Below are 18,484 nucleotides of genomic sequence, written 5' to 3' on the forward strand. Positions count from 1 at the left end.
CTTGAATGAAGGAGATCATTAATCATTGACTGTAAGAACACATCGCATTTGTAGATTTTGTAAGGGCAAAGAGAGAATTATATGTTAAGTAAATCTTGGTGGTTAAAATCTGTGAATTCATGAACGAATGTATATTAAATTTTGGTGGATACAATCAGTAGGGAATACATGAGCATTTTATGCGAACAGGGCATGTCTGGGGTCTGCTTGGTTGGCCCGAGATATTTGCATCTTATAGTGCAGTGCCACACACTATGCAATAATAAGTCATTGTGCCCTTGTTGCATCTTTCTCTACCCGTTCTTCTACTCTTTTCTTCTGTTCGAATATCTTCTCATCTCACAGCTGCAATGGCTTACAAAATAAGCCGAACAAGCTGCAATGGCTTACAAAATAAGTCAAACAAGCATGAGCAAGTTTTATGCTTCAAGTTCGAACGGCTTGAGGACCAACATGATGTGTTTTGGCGCTAGAGAGCTCATGTGAACTGGTTGGACAATTGAGATCGTAATACGAAATTCTTTCACTCCTTTGCCATGGAACAGAAATAACGAAATACTCTGATTTTTTTGAAAGGTGATGATCATGTGGAGGTGGAGGGGGAGAAGGGCTTAAGGCCCTTATAACTAATTATTCCTTTAAATACTTTACCCTCTTGGGAGGTACTGATCTTACCCACATCTTGGCTGCGGTGCCAAACATGTTTCGACTCAAATGAACGCCCACTTTCTTGCGGATTTCAAGGAAGAAGTGTGGGAAGTGCTAGAAAGCATTGGTGATCTCAAAGCACCTGGTCCGGATGTGATGTTGGCGATCTTCTACAAGAAGTATTGATTGTAGTTGGCGAGAAAATCGTACAAGAGAGTTTTTGCTGTGTTGCAAGGCGGCAGTATACTGGAGGGATGGAATGAAACTTTAGTGGCACTCATCCCAAAGGTTCAAGACCCAAAGAGTGTTAAAGACATATGCCATATTAGTCTCTGCAATGAGGTGTACAAACTTGTATCAAGGTTCTAGCCAACCATTTAAAGACAATTAATGATGAGGTCATTTCACCGAATCAAAGTATGTTTGTGTCCAATAGTTTAATCTTAGACAATACCATCTTTACCTATGAGCTTTACTCATTTTATGAAGTGAAAGAAGTGCGGGAATGATCGGTATGCCTCTCTTCAACTCATTATCAGCAAGGCATATGACAATTTGAGTGGCCCTTTCTCCATGCAATGATGATAAGATGGCCTTTAGCTGTGCCTGTGGAGATGGCCATGAAATGTGTGGAGTCAGTGACGTACATGTTTACCGTGAATGGATATATGACGGACATAGCGATCCTTGGTTGTGGACTTCGATAGGGTGACCCCCTTTCCCCATATCTCTTTCTTTTATGTGCTGAGGGATTTCTAGCTTTGTTGAAGCAAGTTAAAGAGCAAGGCAGGATAAAAGGAATAAAGTTGGCGCCGACCACTCCAACTGTTAGCCACCTATTGTTCACGGATGATTCAGTACACTTGGTTCAAGCTGATAGCAATGGCAATGGCCATTAATGATATCGTCCGTTTGTCTGAAACCTGCTCAGGGCAAGTCATTAACAACCATAAATCTTCAATAATGTTCAGTAAAAACCCCTGCATCCATCATGAATTAACTGGGTCTCCAAGCAAAAAGACTAAGGAGGAAGTACTTGGGGCTCCCCACTTACATTGGAAATTTCCACCCAAATGGCACGGAGCACCCTAGGTGACGGTGTCCTGTATTAGGGGGTGCTTGCCACGTCGTCCCCTTTATAGTGGTTCGTGCCGATAACCCTTAGATCATCAACAAGTGGGCCAAGACTGCCATGCCCTTCGACGTGCTCAAGATGGAATCTTCTGAAGACTTGGCGCATACTCTAGGATACATTTGAATCAACGACATTTTTATCCCTGGATGTAACCAACCTGATGCGGAGCATCCTACGATCATCCCCATGTACACTTCGACTACTCCCCAAGCCCCAAGAGGACATACGATGAGACCTCGACCATATGCCATTGGACACAAGGTGAACTCACTCCTCTTTGAACCGTCACTTTCCACATATGAGACATGGCTACTACCTCATGCATGGACCTTGCATATACTCATGTACAACCGAGACAACCATGGAGGATCCAAGGACCAAGGCGAAGCATGGAAGAGGAGAAGGAAGAAGAAGCAGGGACAAGCTTCTGGAAAGCCCGGAACTTTCGGCCCCCGGACCTTCCGGCCTGCCCGGAACCTCCGGCCCCCGGAGTCCAGACCAGCCCCGAGTGCGCCAACTCTCTGGATAGCCCGGAACCTGGCCGGAACTTCCGGCCTGCCTTGGTGCAAAGACTCGGGCCGAAGCCCATGTATTCCTTTCCCACTTACCCCTTCGTGGCTTAGACTATAAATAGACCACCCCCTCCTCCTAGTTAGGGTTAGCGTTGTGATAGCTCATTTGAGAGATAGAGCTTCGCTCATCCATATATATCTACTCCATGAGAGAGACCGCGGCCCCTCTTCAGAGAAGATCCTCTTGGATTCAAGACTTCCTCGCGGAGAAGAACATCAAGACCTCCTCACGGAGAAGAACCGGTTACCCTATGTATCGTCTTCTGTTGGATCCTCTTGGATTCAAGACCTCCTCGCGGAGAAGAACATCAAGACCTCCTCACGGAGAAGAACCGGTTACCCTATGTATTGTCCTTTGTTGGATTCGGATCTTGTATCTCTTTGTGTTCCGAGGATCCAGCATATGTGTGACCATATCTTGTTGGTTTTAGTGTTTCTCTCGTGTTTCCCCTCGTGATTCCCCTCATTTTCCCCCTCGTGTTCTTCGTGTTCTTCGCGGGATCCGCTCCTTTCGTGAAAGATCGGTCGTATAGGGTTCCACCCTACATCATCTTGGTATCATGATCCATGTTGATCATGATTTCGGAGCCCCCCTCTTAGTTTTCTAGCCTTCTTTTGCTTGATTTCGTCCTAAATTCGAAAATCCCCACCAAAAATAGCCCCAATTTTTTTTTTGTGATTTGTTGGTTTGGATGATGTTTTGTTGATTTTGATCCATGGATTCGTTGTGTCTCAAGTGGATCTAGCCTTCCCCATCTTTTCCCCCATTTACATCCACAAAATCTTCTCAATTTTGACCCTGAAAATCGAGTTTTTCCGCCCCCGTTCTCAGATCTGGAATTTAGGGTTCGTCCCGGAAGAAATTCCACGACCCCCGGAACTTTCGAGCTAACCAGAAAGTTTACCCCAAAAATCCCCAGACTCCCCTTTAATTTTTCCGCGACCCCCGGAACTTTCGGCCTAACCCGAGACATTGCACAAAATTTCAAGATCACCCTCCTTCACCGTTTTCATCACAACTTTTCGCTCCGAACTCCGATTTGAGTGTTCTTTGGCTCATTTTGAAGCTATCGACGTGCCCGAGGACCTCACCTTGGTTTCACCACCTTTTTACCCCATCAATTTTTTGTAACTTTGGCATCTTTGCCTAGGGCTTCCACCACATCATCCGCTACACCACCACCGACTTCTGCAACCTAACCAATTTTGTTCCCCATTGCACATGTGGTTGCTTGAGTAGTGATTCGAGTTTCCTAAGGTGTTTCAGCTACTTAGGGACGGTTGCTTCCTCATCAACCACCACCACCACTTCCGCATAGGCTTACCCACCATACACTTCCACCAACCCAATTTAACCCAATTTTGTTTGTGTTGTGAGTTGCGTCTCCTAAGGTGTTTAGGCTACTTAGGGACCGTTCTTCCAACTCCGACACCATGTATAGTCCAACACCTTACCATCCATTTCCGCATTGCCTACTCGCGAAACCCATCATTGCATTTCCGCAATCCCATTGAGCTTCCGCAACCACCACCGCATTCCCGTTACCACCATTTGACATTTGAGATTTTGAGTTCGTAGTTTTTCCATTTCCTAAGGTGTTTCGGCTAGTTAGGGACGAGTCTCCATCATCTTCGTATCTCCCCACTCATCATCACCACGGACGGTAACCTCCATATCATCTTGGTATCGTGGTATCCCTCCATTGTATATTCCCTTGCAATTGCATTGTTAACCCCTAGCCTATTTTGCGTCACTTGCCTATCGAGACTAGCCATTTGAGTATTGCTGGCAACGTTACTTGTGCACATTAGTGATCTACACCATACATTACATACATACCATATCATATTGGTATCATATCATCCCTTGTGTCACAAGATTGTTCCCATGTATACCCAATTGCTATCTTGGTTTGTGCATTTCACATAGTGGCCATATACAAAAAAAGAAAAAAAGAAAAAAAGAAAAAGCTTTTAAGCAAAAGAGAAAGAGCAAAGAAGCTTGTACGCAATAGCCATAGCATCATACCACATTGCATATAAGATTGTCATATCCGATCATCTTGGATCACACCACCGGAACATACATACATAACATACTTGGGATAGAAAGTTCATACATTTTGCATATCATAAGTTGTGAACAAGTGTCGTATCCGCCTATTGAGCAATCGTGCTAGCGTCTCTCTTGAGTTGTGCAAAACGAGCTTTTTCCGTGGATTCCACATTTTGTGCTCATTCCTTGGTTGCACGACCCCATTTATCTATCAGTGTGTGTGTTTCCGTGTGCCACATATTGCTATTGGTCTACTTGTTTTACTTGCGAATTTGTGAATCTCTTTCAACATTATTGACTCTTGCTAAAATTTTGCATTAAATTTTTGGGCCACTATCCTCACCGAGCTCCACCATAAGCCTTATTTGTGTAGGTGTGAGAAACCGACAAGAATTGGTACCACTTGTGCTATTTCCTTGTTACATCACTGAGTGATCATTGATCCATCTTCAACATCGATAAAGGTACATTTGGTATAGTTCTTCTCCTTTCTCCACTCATACTTGCTCGAGTATTGTGATGGATAGGCAAAGCATTTCATCTCCGGTCTTCGACAACAATGACGACATGAACAACTACATCACCAAAGCGTCAATCTTCGATCTACAACGACAAATGCAAGGTGCACAATCAAGATTGTGATGAGGACATCAATACCATTGTTACACCCATAGCCCCTACTGTTACATATACTGGACCAATTACTAGAGCTCGCGCACGCCAATTAAATTACCAGGTACTTTCGTTTCTTGGTAATGATTCTAATGTTCATGAGATTATGATGCTGCCTAAATTGGATACATTTGTTTTGCTTACAAATGAAGGGCCTAGCTTGGAGAGGGATGAACATTGGAGCAAGAACACGCATGGAGTTGATGGCATGCGCAAGGGGATCAAGAACAGAGTTACAAGTGATGATTCCAGGACTTTGAAGCCGCCATAAGGAGTGCATGAAGCCTTGGACGAAATATACAAGATGCCACTTCATAATATTCGTCCATAGGCTATTCTAGGTGCTGCGTCACCTTATTAATGGGCCAGACCCATGTAATTTCGAAATACTTAAGTATAGGCTATATTTAGAGTCCGTATGTGTGGGGAAACAAGAGTTAGGGTTGGTTTCGAACCCCACCCTCAAGGGCCACGAAATTCCCCCCTCTTCCTCCATATATACAGCCTTTAGGGCGTCGTTTAGACTTCGGGTTTTGTTTAGATTAAAAGTTTGCCATAGCTGCAACTTCGCGTACTTCGTTTGTGTCCAACGACCAGACCAAGACGTCACAGAACCCCACCTTGATCAATAAAGCTTTCATCTTATATTCGCAATATCCCAATTGCAATCTCAGTTTCTTGCTTGTTCTTCGTTTGTTTGCAGGAAACAGACCCTCGTGGTCAGGTTGATCGTGCTCCGGCTTGGTTAATAACCCTCGGAAGTTGGTTTAGCGATTGCTAAGGCGCGACGTCTCGCACGTTCGTAGTCGGATCGTCAAGGTCGACTTCCACAGAAAACGATAGCCACCATCTCATCGAAACATCAGGACACCTTAGCCTCTATCAAGTGGTATCAGATTTCCAGGTTGCTCGGTGAAATTTTACAGTTTTTCATAGATTAGATCGAGTCTGTTCTTCATACCTACAGTCCACGAAAAAGCCACAAAAAAAATTAGGGTTAGTTCATCATATCCGAACCAATCTGAGCCTTTGCATAATCTTTTTAGGGTTTTTGCTTTGTTGAATTTGCGGTTGCATCGTCGTGTCAAGTTGCTGGTCTTAGAGTCTAGTCTTTTAGAGTTTCGAGTTCTGGTCATAAGTTGTCACGCTGCCGCCGCACCATCATCATCGCTCATCTACCACTTTTGCTTATCCGCCACCGCTCTGAATCCATATCCATATACCACCACCAATCCGTATCCATATACCACCACCAATCTGTATCCATATACCACCACCGCTACCATATACCACCACCGCTGCCATATACCACAACCATATATCCACCACCAATCCGAGTTCTTCTCATATTAGGTTTGTTCTTGAGATCGATCTAAATTCTGATTCGTGTTTCCTTGCCTGCGTAGGTCTCAAAAAAAAAGTCTGGAGACCCCCGGGCAGTTTTTAAGCCAAAATTTTCACGGGCAAATTTTTTTCCCTATCCTATTTTTAGGCTTTTCTGAGTCTTTTGAGCCACGTGCCATCATAGTGATTTTTTGTCGCACTTTTTCGTCGTCGCTGCCCTGATTTCCGAAAAAAGTGAAAAAAAAAATTCGTGCCCATCCTATGAGTTTGACGAGGGAAGAGTTTTGAGACACTCGCCATTATAGTGATTTTTCGCAAAAAAAAGAGGAGCGCAAAAAAAAAGGAGCGCAAAAATAAAAAATAAAAATAAAAAAGAGCGAAAAAAAGAGAGTTCCAGAGTGTGCTTTTCCCTTATTTACGTGCAGCGCCGTGATTTTGTTAGTGTTCTAGGCTTGCGTCTCTAGCACGGTCTAGCCTAGGACCAGCACAGTACCGTCGTTGAGCGTTTATTCAACTTTGCATCTCTGAATTGATTATTGCTGACCCTTTTTGCCACCATACTATAAGCCTTCCCAGCTCCACATACATCTACGTCGTGCGTTTGACTCTCCCTGGCAATCTCTCTATCCAAGCTTTTGAGAGTTTTGACTACAACGGTTGCCGATCACCGCCTGCTGCTGGGTAAGAACTGGTAAGAATTTGAGATTTGCTTGACGGATTTGTGACACCCGCCACCACCACCACTTGTTAGTAGTCTGTAGGATCATATTCTTGTGTGTTTCTATTGCTGCTAACCATGCCAGGATCACAAGCCGACGAGACTGACTGGGAGAACTTGACGAACAAGGAGCTTCATGATACGTTTCAGCAAATGATGAGTGGACAGGTGCACGATGTGATAAACAGATTTGAAGAGGCCATGGAGAAGATAGATGGCATGGAGAAGACGTTTGAAACAAAGCTCGATAACAAGTTTGCTGAATTGCTTTCGCGTTTTCCACCACCACCACCGGCTGCTCCTGCCGCACCTCTGCAACAACAGCAACAACATCGACTACCTCCACGTCGGGAAACAGCCCTCCGCCGAGCGAGCCGTGTCCCTCTTCAGTCGGGCCAAACTGCTGGTGCTGCTGTTGATACTTCTGTGGCTCCTACTGCTGATGTGGAGGAGGATGATTATGTGGGAGATTATGAGGATGAGGTTGATCAAAATCAGAACTACGTGCCACCACCAGCACAGCAACCACCAGGTCATCCACATGCAAATAATGGCAATGGTAGGGCTCACCCTCAGGTACGAGATCATGACCATCTCCCTAAACTAAAATTGAATATTCCACCATTTGAGGGTAGATATGTTCCTGATATATATCTTACTTGGGAGTTAGAAACTGAACAACGATTTACATGTTTACAATATCCCGAGGAGAGACGTGTTCCTGCTGCTGTTTGTGCTTTCACTAGTTTTGCATGTGTTTGGTGGTCTGAGCATTGTAGATTATATCCTATTCCGGCTACTTGGGCTGCTTTGAAAACTGCTATGCGTATTCGTTGGGTTCCACCATATTATCAACGTGAATTACTTCAAAAATTGCAGCGCTTAAGACAGGGAAAAAATTCTGTAGAAGAATATTATCAGGAATTACAAACTGGCATGATTAGATGTGGTATTGTTGAGGAGAATGAAGCTATGCTGGCACGTTTTATGGGTGGATTAAATAGAGAGATTCAGACGGTTCTAGAGTATAAGGAGTATACTAATATCACTCGTTTATTCCATCTTGCTTGTAAAGCTGAACGTGAAGTGCAGGATCGACATGCATTGGCGCGGACTAACTTTTCTGCAGGTCGACCTTCATCATGGACACCACGTGCATCATCTACTTCCACACGTTCTGCTACACCGGCGCCTCCGTCGGCTACCACCTCCAACCGTGATACAATAAAGCAGGCACAATCACCACTATCTGCCAAGAGCACACCTTCTGGGCCTGCAAAGAGCTCTTCTTCATCCATGGCATCAACAGGGCAAACACATGATATTATTTGTCGACGTTGCAAGGGTGGAGGTCATTATGCGAGAGAATGCCCATCTAAGCGTGTGATGATTGTTACTGAGGATGGTGGGTATGAGTCCGCTAGTGACTATGATGAGGAGACTTTGGCTCTTATTACACGTGACGAACACGGTGGAGACGATTCTGATCATGAGACGCAATACATGGCTCCTGAAGATGCTGACAGGTATGAATGTTTAGTTGCTCAACGTGTTTTGAGTGTGCAGGTTACACAAGCTGAGCAAAATCAGAGGCATAATTTGTTCCATACAAAGGGAGTTGTGAAGGAACGTTCTGTTCGTGTGATCATCGATGGAGGGAGCTGCAATAACTTGGCTAGCATGGAGATGGTGGAGAAGCTATCTCTCACCACAAGACCACATCCACATCCTTACTACATCCAATGGTTCAACAACAGCAGCAAGATTAAGGTAACACGTACTGTTCGTGTGCATTTTAGTATCTCTACATATGCTGATTATGTTGATTGTGATGTGGTACCTATGCAAGCATGTTCCTTATTACTTGGTAGACCATGGCAATTTGATAAAAAATCTGTACACCATGGTAGAAACAATCAGTATACTCTTGTTCATAACGATAAAAATATTACTTTGCTTCCTATGACTCCTGATTCCATTTTGAAAGATGATATTAATAGAGCTAATAAAGCAAAACAGGAGACAAATAAGAGTGAAAATCAGATTGTGGCAAAAGAATTTGAGCACCAAATGAAGCCTAATAATAAACCATCTACTGTTGTTTCTGAAATTAAATTGAAAAATGCATGTTTACTTGCCACCAAATCTGATATTGATGAGCTAGATTTTAGCAAATCTGTTTGCTATGCTTTTGTGTGCAAAGAGGCATTATTTTCATTAGAGGACGTGCCTTCCTCTTTGCCCCCTGCTGTCACTAACATTTTGCAGGAGTTCGCTGACGTATTTCCACAAGACGTGCCACCGGGATTACCACCTATTCGAGGGATTGAGCATCAAATTGACTTAATTCCCGGTGCTTCGCTACCCAACCGTGCACCATACCGTACCAATCCAGAGGAGACGAAGGAGATTATGCGTCAAGTACAAGAACTGCTAGACAAAGGTTATATACGCGAATCCCTTAGTCCTTGTGCTGTTCCTATCATTTTAGTGCCGAAAAAGGATGGTACGTCGCGTATGTGCGTTGATTGTAGAGGCATTAATAATATTACTATTCGTTATCGTCATCCTATTCCTAGGTTAGATGATATGCTTGATGAATTGAGTGGCTCTACAATATTCTCCAAAGTTGATTTGCGTAGTGGATACCATCAAATTCGTATGAAATTGGGAGATGAATGGAAAACAACATTTAAAACTAAGTTTGGATTATATGAGTGGTTAGTCATGCCTTTTGGGTTAACTAATGCACCTAGTACTTTCATGAGGTTAATGAACGAAGTTTTACGTGCTTTCATTGGACGATTTGTGGTAGTTTACTTTGATGACATATTGATTTATAGCAAATCTTTGGAGGAACATTTGGAACATTTACGTGCTGTTTTTATTGCTCTACATGATGCACGTTTGTTTGGAAACCTTGGAAAGTGCACCTTTTGCACCGACCGAGTATCTTTTCTTGGCTATGTTGTTACTCCATAGGGAATTGAAGTTGATAAAGCCAAGATTGAAGCTATTGAGAGTTGGCCGCAGCCCAAAACGGTCACACAAGTGAGGAGTTTCCTTGGCCTCGCTGGTTTCTATAGGCGTTTTGTGAGAGATTTCAGCACCATTGCTGCACCTCTCAATGAGCTTACAAAGAAGGATGTGCCTTTTGTTTGGGGTACCGCACAAGAAGAAGCCTTCACGGTATTGAAAGATAAGTTGACACATGCTCCTTTACTCCAACTTCCTAATTTCAATAAGACTTTTGAGCTTGAATGTGATGCTAGTGGAATTGGATTAGGAGGTGTGTTATTACAAGATGGAAAACCTGTTGCATACTTTTCTGAAAAATTGAGTGGGCCTAGTCTGAACTATTCTAATTATGATAAAGAATTATTTGCTCTTGTTCGGACCTTAGAAACATGGCAACATTATTTATGGCCCAAGGAATTTGTTATACATTCTGATCATGAATCTTTGAAACACATTAAAAGTCAAGCAAAACTGAACCGTAGACATGCTAAATGGGTTGAATTCATTGAGACTTTCCCTTATGTCATTAAACGCAAGAAGGGTAAAGAAAATGTTATTGCTGATGCCTTGTCTCGTCGTTATACTATGCTTTCACAACTTGACTTTAAAATATTTGGTTTGGAGACCATCAAAGATCAATATGTTCATGATGCTGAATTTAAAGATGTATTGCAGAATTGTAAGGAAGGGAGAACTTGGAACAAGTTCGTTCTTAATGATGGATTTGTGTTTCGTGCTAACAAGCTATGCATTCCAGCTAGCTCCGTTCGTCTTTTGTTGTTGCAGGAGGCGCATGGAGGAGGGTTAATGGGACACTTTGGCGTCAAGAAGACGGAGGATATACTTGCTACACATTTCTTTTGGCCAAAGATGAGACTGGATGTTGAGCGTTTTGTTGCTCGCTGCACTACATGTCAAAGAGCTAAGTCACGACTCAATCCTCATGGTTTATATATGCCTTTGCCTGTACCTAGTGTTCCTTGGGAGGATATATCTATGGACTTTGTTTTAGGTTTACCTCGAACAAAGAAGGGGAGGGATAGCATATTTGTTGTCGTAGATAGGTTCTCGAAAATGGCACACTTTATACCATGTCATAAAAGCGATGATGCTGTTAATGTTGCTGATTTGTTCTTTCGTGAAATTATTCGCTTACATGGTGTGCCAAATACTATTGTTTCATATCGTGATACTAAATTTCTTAGCCACTTTTGGAGATGTTTATGGGCTAAGTTGGGGACTAAGCTGCTTTTTAGTACTACTTGTCACCCCCAAACTGATGGACAAACTGAAGTAGTCAATAGAACTTTGTCTGCTATGCTTAGGGCTGTTTTGAAGAATAACAAGAAAATGTGGGAAGAATTCTTGCCTCATATTGAATTTGCTTATAATCGTTCATTGCATTCTACTACTAAGATGTGCCCTTTTGAAATTGTGTATGGTTTCCTACCTCGTGCACCTATTGATTTGTTGCCTCTTCCATCTTCAGAGAAGGTTAATTTTAATGCTAAAGAACGTTCTGAATTGATTTTAAAAATGCATGAGTTCACTAAGGAAAACATTGAGCGTATGAATGCTAAATATAGACTTGCTGGAGATAAGGGTAAAAAACATGTTGTGTTTGCGCCTGGAGATCTTGTTTGGTAACATTTGCGTAAAGATAGATTTCCTAATTTGCGCAAATCAAAGCTAATGCCACGTGCTGATGGTCCTTTTAAGGTGTTAGAGAAAATAAATGATAATGCATATAAACTTGAGCTACCTGCAGATTTTGGGGTTAGTCCCACTTTTAACATCGCAGATTTGAAGCCTTATTTGGGTGAGGAAGATGAGCTTCCGTCGAGGACGACTTCATTTCAAGAAGGGGAGGATGATGAGGACATCAATACCATTGTTACACCCATAGCCCCTACTGTTACATATACTGGACCAATTACTAGAGCTCACGCACGCCAATTAAATTACCAGGTACTTTCGTTTCTTGGTAATGATTCTAATGTTTATGAGATTATGATGCTGCCTAAATTGGATACATTTGTTTTGCTTACAAATGAAGGGCCTAGCTTGGAGAGGGATGAACATTGGAGCAAGAACACGCATGGAGTTGATGGCATGCGCAAGGGGATCAAGAATAGAGTTACAAGTGATGATTTCAGGACTTTGAAGCCGCCATAAGGAGTGCATGAAGCCTTGGATGAAATATACAAGATGCCACTTCATAATATTCGTCCATAGGCTATTCTAGGTGCTGCGTCACCTTATTAATGGGCTAGGCCCATGTAATTTCGAAATACTTAAGTATAGGCTATATTTAGAGTCCGTATGTGTGGGGAAACAAGAGTTAGGGTTGGTTTCGGACCCCACCCTCAAGGGCCACGAAATTCCCCCCTCTTCCTCCATATATACAGCCCTTAGGGCGTCGTTTAGACTTCGGGTTTTGTTTAGATTAAAAGTTCGCCATAGCTGCAACTTCGCGTACTTCGTTTGTGTCCAACAACCAGACCAAGACGTCACAGAACCCCACCTTGATCAATAAAGCTTTCATCTTATATTCGCAATATCCCGATTGCAATCTTAATTTCTTGCTTGTTCTTCGTTTGTTCGCAGGAAACAGACCCTCGTGGTCAGGTTGATCGTGCTCCGACGTGGTCAATAACCCTCGGAAGTTGGTTTAGCGATTGCTAAGGCGCGACGTCTCGCACGTTCGTAGTCAGATCGTCAAGGTCGACTTCCACAGAAAATGATAGCCACCATCTCATCGAAACATCGGGACACCTTAGCCTCTATCAGATTGCGAGAGCACATCGAGAACCTCTACATCGACATTCATCACTCCGAAGCAAGGAAAAGGGACTACATCGACAACAAGCTTTCCGCACAAAAGGAGGAGCAAGATGCAAGGATGGAGGAGATTCAGACCTTGTTGATTAACCGTTCTTCCCCTTCATCATCCTCAAGGCGGCGACGTTCAAGTCACAAGTCTTCGGAGCGCAAAAATGATGCAAGCGCAAGTCGTCCACGGCCACATCTCCATGACGACGACCATGACGTTCGTGATTCACATTGTCATGAAGGGTAGGTCACCTCCAAGCATCATGTGCATGACAATGATGAACTCCATCGAGCTCAAGCACGAAAATGACACCATCATCATGAAGATGCTCGCCAAGCGCAAATGCACAAGTCCCAACAAGCCCTACTTCACGCCAAGGCCAAACTTCATGATCACAAGAGAAGATCGCGAGACAAGCACCACCAAGACGGAGCTATGACTACCACCACCACTTCGACATCTTCGCCAAGTGCTATCAAGGCATCTTCGCCTTTGGACATACGGCCTCTTCGCCTACTTCCCATGAGTTCACCTACATCGACATCTTCACCAACGAGGCGACCACCTACGAGCGAGGGCGACACTTCCATCTTCGGAAGCCCCCCAAGGAAGATGGTCGAACATGGGAAATTCCCTTCGGTCATGGAGACGAGCTACGAGGTGCCACATCATATGGACCTCACACAACAAGACAGCGACAAGAAGGTCGAGCAAGGGCCATCCCTTTCGACCACGGCGACGAGCATGAACCTCTTCAACAACATGAAGACGATGCGCATATTGGACTCATACTCCGAGTCAAGCTACGAGACCGCACATGACACCTTATCTTTGGTCTTGGAGGAGAGTGATGATGTGCCATCTTCGGCCTTCATCCCCGGCTACGACAATGACATGATAGAGCATGGAGACGTTTGCACCTACATCTCTCTGACACCCACATATCATGAGATGACCCAATTGCCATGTGAGGAGAGCCACCACCCCACGAGTGATATGAGTGACTCCACCATATGTGACATTGAGTGCATTTCCTATGAGAGGATGAGTGTGACCACCACTAGCCCCACACTTGAGAGCATGCCACACATCCTATGTGAGGTTGAGAGCCATTCGAGTGGCTCCACCAACCATATGAGTGAAAGCATCATACCGGGAGTGAGTGAGACACAAGACTTAGTGAGTGAGGTAGTTGACACGGCATGTCAGGCCACTATGATTTCTAACCACTTAACCTCTACTCCGAGTGTGTTTTCTTCTTTGGTGCTAGGTCTCCTACATGATGACACGCCTATCCTCGACGAGTCCATACCTCCAATGGAGACAACGATGTCCATGGTGGAAGAAGATGCACCCCCCACATGGATCCATAAGATGAAGATGACCACGACTTGGTTTTCGACACCTCACCTACAACACATGAGCGATGCTCCAAAGGTAACATAGGTGATGGTGCTTCTCTTGTCCCACTAGTGGACAATCTCACTAATGATTGCTTGCATGATGTTGATCCACCTATTCCCATGCTTCATGCTAGTGCGACTTCTTCATGTCATGACTTACCTATTTATGATGAATATGATGATGAGCATGTTGAGTTGCCTAGTTGTGATGCTATGCTACATAGGATATCATGTGAAAATTCTATTGGTCACGTCATGTTTGATAATCCTTTAAACTTGTCATATGCTATGAGTGAGACCTCCCATATCGCATCATTTAAATCTCAACATAGTAGCTATGCATGCCCCATTCAAATAAATCCCATTTGCACTTATGGCATAGATGACCAGATGATGGTCATTGGCTTTTGTTTTTCATGTGATGATATTGCCATGCTTCCTTTACATGATTTGCACAGTTCATCTACTATTCCATGCCATGATCACATTGTTCCAAATATGCATTGTTTTGGATGTTGTCAATATTCTTCGTGTGATGTTTCCATTAATGCTCATGAGGAGACCCCCATAGTTTCCTCATACATATTAGGAGATTTTGAATCATTCCATACTTTGCATGATTCCCATAATTGCTTGCACCATATACATTCCATGCATAACAATGCTCTAGATATTCCTCATGATGCATTACACAATTTGAGTCTCCATTATGATATACATAACAACACACCTATAATGATGGATGACATATTTCTATATCACACATCTCATTTATTTGAGCATTGGATATTTTGTGCTAACCAACACAAACACGTGCGCATCATGATGGATGATGTGTACATATACCACGCACACACAATTTTCCCTTTGTCTTTGTTTTGTGTAGGTACTCACGTATACTCGTCAACCTCTCAATCCCAAGAGTTGACGAAACGAGATCTTGAGAGCAAAGATGACTTGGGATCCCGTGAACTATCCTTCCCACCGTTCTCTTCGCGCAACAACTACGCGCATCTCTTTTACTTGGCTCTCACACGGCTATGGGCTATTTACCATTTGTCACATTATGCCCATTATATCATGTTCACTTTGCATGTTATGCCTATTTCTATGTCTTTGCCATGCAATTGCGACCCTTGCTTGCCTTTACCCATCATTCACCATTTTACTACTCCTATGTGTATTTGCATGCTTGGTGGAGATCCTTGTTGCTATTGCCATGTTTATCATATGCCTCCATACTATGAAATGCTCCCTTGTCCTTTCTTATGATGAGCATGATGCATACACTTGTTGGGTATCTTACCACACGAATGATTGGTTTTGCACTTCCTCTAACCTCATTTGTTTTTCTGAGTGTTTGTCATGTTCTTTCGTTTTGAAGGATCCATAAGGTTGTACCATCACGAGACAACTTGGTCATGTGATGGCGTACACGATGCATGACACCAACATTTTCAACATTCTCATAAAGGTGAACTCCTCCCCTTTGAGCCACCCTCAAATACACATATTGGATGGGTCACTCTTTCATTGTTGTTTCCTTCTTGTTGTCTACATGATACATCTCGTGAACGGAGGAGCGACATTGAAGATTGGCTCTATGGACCTTCACATTGAGGAGCGCTCGGACTTATTGGATGCACTTTCGAACCTACACTCATGCCACCACATCGAGCATTGGTATACCGACACCTCCATATTTGTTGATTGTGCTCACACATGTCATGCTCGATGGACATATCACACACATGACAAATTTGCATCTTATGCATGGATTGACTCACATTATGATTGCCTTGTTGCATCTTGTATTTCGATGTCATCCATGATATATGAGCTTGTGCACTTCCTTAGAAAATTTGTTGTGATATTTATTGATGGCATATTCATACATCATGATCATATTACCTACCATCAATTGCATGATAACTCATTCATATTGATCATCCATTGCCATATTCATGCTATTGATAAACCGTCTCACTATGACATCATTTTGCACCGTGGTTGCATTGATCACATTCACAACACATATGTGTGCACAATGATTGCATTTCCGCCCATGAATGCTTTGCATATCTTTCTAGATAATCTTGATAAGCTTCATGCACTTTGTCATGAACAATCTTGCCGCACAGACTCATTCTTACATGATGGACACTTTGTGTGCGCTAACCATTGTATTTCCGAGTGTTGTTTGTGTTTTCTCTTTTTGCGTGTATACCACTTCGGCGACACCTTGGAGTACTTGGATTGCGCAATGTCTTCAACTCCGTCCAACTACAAGTCCATCCACAACAACCGTTTCCATGGTGATGAGGATCAGGATCCGAGGTCGGATCTTTCCCAAGGGAGGGGAGATGATGCGGAGCATCCTACGATCATCCCCATGTACACTTTGACTACTCCCCAAGCCCCAATAGGACATATGATGAGACCTCAACCATACGCCATTGGACACAAGGTGAACTCACTCCTCTGATCCTCTCCGAACCGTCACTTTCCACATATGAGACATGGCTACTACCTCATGCATGGACCTTGCATATACTCAGGTACAACTGAGACGACCATGGAGGATCCAAGGACCGAGGCCAAGCATGGAAGAGGAGAAGGAAGAAGAAGCAGGGACAAGCTTCTGGAAATCCCGGAACTTCCGGCCTCTGGCCGGAACTTCCGGCCTGCCCGGAACCTCCGGCCCCCAGAGTCCAGACCAGCCCCGAGCGCACCAACTCTCTGGATAGCCCGGAAACCGGCCGGAACCTGCCCGGAACTTCCGGCCCCACCCGGAACTTCTGGCCTGCCTGCGTGCAAAGACTCGGGCCAAAGCCCATGTATCCCTTTCCCACTTACCCCCTCGTGGCTTAGACTATAAATAGACCACCCCTCCTCCTAGTTAGGGTTAGCGTTGTGATAGCTCATTTGAGAGATAGAGCTTCGCTCATCCATACAGATCTACTCCACGAGAGAGACCGCGGCCCCTCTTCGGAGAAGATCCTCTTGGATTCAAGACCTCCTCGCGGAGAAGAACATCAAGACCTCCTCACGGAGAAGAACCGGTTACCCTATGTATCATCCTTTGTTGGATTCGGATCTTGTATCTCTTTGTGTTTCAAGGATCTAGCATATGTGTGACCATATATTGTTGGTTTTAGTGTTTCTCTCGTGATTCCCCTTGTTTTCCCCCTCGTGTTCTTCGTGTTCTTCGCGGGATCCGCTCCTTTCGTGAAAGATCGGCCGTATAGGGTTCCACCCTACATCACAACCTCATGTAATCCTTAGCTACCCCAGGTCCTTATATAAGCCAAGGGGTTTTAGCTTCAGGGTAGAAGAAAAACATATAGTCACATATGATCTCGAGGTAGATCATCCCGTACTGTGTACTCCATCACAATCAATACAAAAAAGCAGGATGCAGGATTTTACCTCTGTTGGGGAACGTTGCATGGGAAACAAAAAAATGTCTAAGCTCACCAAGATCATTCTAGGAGATGAACATCTACGAGAGGAGAGATTGCATCTACATACCCTTGTAGATCGCTAAGCGGAAGAGTTAAGAAATGCAGTTGATGTAGTCGAACGCCTTCGCGATCCAATCACGATCCGTCCCGCTAACTCCCAATCTAAGTGCCGAACGGACATCACCTCCACGTTCAACACAAGTACAGCTTGATGACGCCTTCACCTCCTCGATCCAGCGAGCGATGGTGAAGTAGTAGCTTAAGTCCTTCGGCAGCACAACGGCATGGTGTCATCTTAGCAGAGCTTCGCTAAGCACTGCGGAGAGGAAGATGACCACGAGGGAGAGGGAGGGAAGCGCCGTGGCATAGATGGGTGCGGCTGCCCTCCCTCTACCCCTCTATATATAGGGGGAAGGGAGGAGGGGTGCCCCTAGGGTTTCCCCCAGGGGGATGGCGGCCCAGATGGGGGCGACCAAGGTTTGGGTGGCCCCCCAGGTGGCTTGCCCCCGAGCAAGGGGGAGGCATCCCTAGAGGGGTGCACCACCTTCCTGGTGGTCGTGGGATGGGGTGAGGGTGGGCTGGTGTGCCCCCTCCCCTTGGCCCATGAGCCCCCCAACACTT

This window comes from Triticum dicoccoides, chromosome 6A (assembly GCF_002162155.2).
Source record: "Triticum dicoccoides isolate Atlit2015 ecotype Zavitan chromosome 6A, WEW_v2.0, whole genome shotgun sequence".
In the NCBI taxonomy this organism is placed as follows: domain Eukaryota; kingdom Viridiplantae; phylum Streptophyta; class Magnoliopsida; order Poales; family Poaceae; genus Triticum; species Triticum dicoccoides.